This window comes from Artemia franciscana, chromosome 6 (assembly GCF_032884065.1).
Source record: "Artemia franciscana chromosome 6, ASM3288406v1, whole genome shotgun sequence".
NCBI classification, from domain to species: domain Eukaryota; kingdom Metazoa; phylum Arthropoda; class Branchiopoda; order Anostraca; family Artemiidae; genus Artemia; species Artemia franciscana.
In genome coordinates, this window is record NC_088868.1 from 23,351,032 (window position 1) to 23,354,848 (window position 3,817).

Genomic DNA, 3,817 nt, shown 5'->3' on the forward strand with positions numbered 1-3,817 from the left:
TGGGGTGTTTATGATGATACTTATGAGTACCTAAGTTCAAAACTTTGAAAATGTATTGTAGCATAAGCTAGTATGGTTAGTATGGACATGGCCGACCTGACTCCTAAAACCAACTGTGCCGTATTCCACGTTTGCTGCATTCAACAAGCTAATGGGTTTTCGCCAAAACTGTTCAAAACCGGTTTCACCACCACGATCAAAACCGGGTCATTTAATCCAGCATCTTTAAAGTCACTTGTTCATTTTCTATATCTTCTTTTTTTCTGGGTTAGTTCCGCGGCACTGCGTTCGCAAAATCCCCGAAATGTTAGATTTTTGGCAGAGTCTGTGCTTTTAAGTCTGTTCAATTCATTCAAATAAAACATAACACCAATAATAATAAAGATCCTGGAAGCGAACTTGTTGAGGACCATAACAAACATGGAAATTGAAGAAGAAAAAAAAATATAAAAAATTAGAGACTTAATAAATTTTTAAGACTTGAATTTCTATAAAATTATTAGACTAGATAAATACATTTAGTTAACCTTCGCCTGAACGCTTCAACAAATGACTATAATGGAATAACCTCAGGAGACCATTTGAGATGGATATACAGCGCTGATAAAAATTATGTTTTTATCTTGGCGCTTCATCCTTTAGACTATTGTTACCTTAAAAACAGCGGTCATTTGTTCCCTCCTTTTCCTCTTTCTCCTCTCTCTGAGGAGAAGGCTCCCGGGAAGGAGGTCAGTGGGTGTACCTGTAAAGCAGAGTTATCGAGCCGAGTAAAGCAGAGCATCAATCCTTGTCTTTCAAGGTGTCAGTTGTTCTTTTGTGGCACCACATGGTGCCCTACTAGCACTATTCTAAACCTTTTCGAGTGGTTACAAAAAAGTTTCAGGATCCCAAACATTAGTTAGGCAGCAATATTCAGTAACTGGTCTTATATAGATATTTTCAAGCTGAATAATACAAAGTAAGGTTGAGTAACCCATTGTTTGTCCACCGAAATTCTATAGTTATCTTGAGAAAGACCAATTTTGGTTAGGAGTCTTTCAATACAGCAATCAACCACACTTTAGAAAAATTTTACTCTGTTAGTAATTTTAGATCATTTTTAAGCGTGGTTTGTCTTTAAATACCAAAACTATTCCTTCGCCTTTAAATATCCCTTTTGTTATTTACCGTTAAATATTATTTGCGCTGAAAAGAAAAAGGAAAATAGGGCAAAAAAAAGGACATGACAATTTGTTTTAATTTGCCTTGGATAACTCCCTTCCTTCACTTTATAATTATTCGATATTTCAATACGCAATATTCAATACTCGAGATACTTCAAAATTCGAGATATTCAAGAATAATTAACTCCCTTCCCTTACCCTCTAATTATTCCATTCAAATTTCTTCTTTTTCTAAAGGATTTTATTCTTTTTGGTCTCTTTTTAAGGAATGGTGAAAATTTTAATTACACACCACTGGTTTCTCTAACTAAAATTAATTACTGATTTTACAAGTAAAGTAAAGAGAGGGAATTTTTCTTGTTAATTTATTCCATAGTTTTTGCAAAGCATTCCATTCCTAGATTCCGTTTCGTAAAATTAACTTCTATCTTTGTCCTTACCTTTAATTTATATCGAATTTATTTCCAAAGCTATTTCTTTTAAACACCAAAACTATTCTTTCGCCTTTAAATATTCCTTTTGTTATTTACTGATAAACTGAACAATTTTATGTCTTGTTTTTTACGTAATTGTCCACAAAAACGTTTGGATTTTTTCTTCTAAGTATGATTTCGATAGATTAAATAAATGTTTCTTCCAATTCAATTCATTCGTGCAATCAGAATCGGGAAGACATTTTCTGTGTCCCTTTTTTCCCAAGCGCAGCAAATTTGAAACCAGAACATCTCTGTTTCATTAGCTTTCCGACCATATGCGTGAAGATAAATTTATTTGATTGATAGATTGAGAATTGAATATTAAAATGGAGCCCAAAATCAAGTACCTTCAATAGAATATTTATTTTTTATTATAAGAAACCAAATTTACCATTTCTTCCAAAAGTTGATATCGGAGACATTTCTTAGGTAGTAAAAGCCTTCGCTCCTGATGCCACAATATATAATTCTCTTTCCTTGAAACAATCTTTTCTGAATCAAAATTAAATATATGTAATAAAATAACATTTTAATAAATATAATGATCCGGAATAACATACATATGGGCAGTAAAACGTATATATCACAAAGTTACTAAATTATGAATATACAAAAAATAGCACAGAAGGAAATAAAGATTATATAAAAAGCTAAATTGCATATAGAATTGTCCTAAATAGACATAGAATTGACGTAGATGTATAAAACTCAAGCTGAAATTACCTTTTTTTTCAATAGAAAAATTTCCCTAGTAAAATCAAAGCAATTAAGGGACTATTTTTACTTCAAGTTACTTTTAAGACATCTGAATCGCAGTAGTTCTTCTTGTGTGCTACATACAATGTTCCTCCTATCCGTTAAGAAATAAAAAGTTTTTCGTAAATATAACGGAAAAAGGGAGTATATCCCTTTTTTTCAAAACCAGTTATTGTAACTTACTTCTAAAGCTTATGCGGCAGTCTTTAATCACTCGTTGATTTTAGAGGCTTACTAACTTCACTGGAGATTGGAGATTGAAGCATGTTTTGTACCTTTTGTTTTAATTTTGCTGTTCTAGATGTCAATTATTTAGCTTGGTACTGTAATTTTATCATTTTTATTTGTTATTTAAATTCACGGAAAAAACATGGAAAAGGCTTTAAAATCTTATTTTCGCTCTCCTTTAAAGTTATTAAAATGTGAGATGTTCTCTTTTGTTTTAAAAAAGCCGATTTGTCACTCATTTTGCCTTCATACATATTTCTTTTATTTAAATAATTTTGAATAAAAAGGGCTCATCACAGTCGGGAACGGTCAGGCTCGTAATTTAGAAGATGTATGTTTTTTAAGAGGGGTGGGTAAAGCTATGAGAAACGTCTCTTTTACGGTCATTATATAATCCAAAATCCATTTTTCCTACCTCGGGTAGGTTCTTAACCAGTTAAACCAAACCAGTTGAAGAGATTACTTTCGAATAATTACTTGGTATAAACTATGCTTCAGCATCGTTGGTTTACATCTATAACATATTATAATAAGTCAATCACATTACTTCTTAGTGCAGGAGAGAAAATAGCCCTGCCTTTTTGAAAAATAATTGGTTTTAAAGCCGGTTCTGTCAAATTTTAAGCCAGTAAAAAGAGCGAAAAGTTTTCGAATCGTAAGGTCTTTACAAGTAGTCCCTCTGTTTCTCTGTTGTAAAATCGTTCTTGTAGCTGTGGTCCTGTACATCGGTCGTAGTTTAGAAGGTGTATGTTTTTTAAGAGGGGTGGGTAAAGATATGGGAAACGTCTCTTTTACAGTCATTATATAATCCAAAACCCATTTATAAAGATAATTTTTCTTACTTCGGGTAGGTTCTCAACCAGTTAAACCAAACAAGTTAAAGAGATCACTTTCGAATAATTACTTGATATAAACTGTGCTTCAGCATCGTTGGTTTACATCTATAACGTATTATAATAAGCCAATCACATTATTCTTGAAAATAGCCCTGCCGTTTTGGAAAATGATTGGTTTTAAAGTCGGTTCTGTCAAATTTTAAGCCAGTAAAAAGAGCAAAAAGTTTTCGAGTCGTAAGGTCTTTACAAGTACTCCCTCTGTTTCTCTGTTGTCAAATCGTTCTTGTAGCTGTGGTCCTGTACATCGGTCTTATGTCACAAAACAATTTGTTTTTAGAAATGAATTCCTCTATAACAG

At 32.4% G+C, this 3,817-nt stretch overlaps 1 protein-coding gene across 1 annotated transcript in view; it reads right to left on the reverse strand.

Annotated features, from left to right (window-relative positions):
• Window positions 1-2,153: 2,153 nt before the first annotated feature.
• Window positions 2,154-3,817, reverse strand: part of LOC136028524 (uncharacterized) — a 39,721-nt gene continuing 38,057 nt past the window's right edge. Inside the window, exon 9 of the mRNA XM_065706369.1 lies at window positions 2,154-3,817. This exon is cut by the window's right edge and continues 471 nt beyond it. The gene's annotated coding sequence lies outside the window, so the exon portion shown is untranslated.